Genomic DNA, 539 nt, shown 5'->3' with positions numbered 1-539 from the left:
CCTGCCTTAGCCTCCCAAAGTGCTGGGATTACAGGCTTGAGCCACCGCGCCCGGCCGCTGTGAATTTTTGATTTTATTTAATTTTAATTACTTTACAGTTAAATCTAATTAGCCACATGTAGCTAGTGGCTACTGTATGGAACAGCACAGCTTTCATAGACCATCTGTTGAAACTGGATTGCAAGAACCTTTGTGTAGTCCCTTCACATAAAAAACTAAAACCTTAAATGATGACTCATACCTTACAGGTATAGTATGTATACAAAATGAAGCAGAACTCCCAGCAGGGAGCCCATTTTCAAACAAGATGCTTTGCCACGCTATCAGAGACTAGTAAGTAAGTAAGTAAATAAATTCAGTAATAAAAACTACTATAAAAATGGGAAAAATTTAAAGGCAAAACAATGGCCGGGCATGGCGGCTCACGCCTGTAATCCCAGCACGTTGGGAGGCAGAGACGGGTGGATCACTTGAGGTCAGGAGTTTGAAACCAGCCTGACCAACATGGTGAAACCCCATCTCTACTAAAAATACAAAAA

The sequence above is a fragment of the Colobus angolensis genome, unplaced genomic scaffold (assembly GCF_000951035.1).
Source record: "Colobus angolensis palliatus isolate OR3802 unplaced genomic scaffold, Cang.pa_1.0 Scaffold31, whole genome shotgun sequence".
Lineage (NCBI taxonomy): Eukaryota > Metazoa > Chordata > Mammalia > Primates > Cercopithecidae > Colobus > Colobus angolensis.
Note: the sequence above shows the minus strand (reverse complement) of the source record.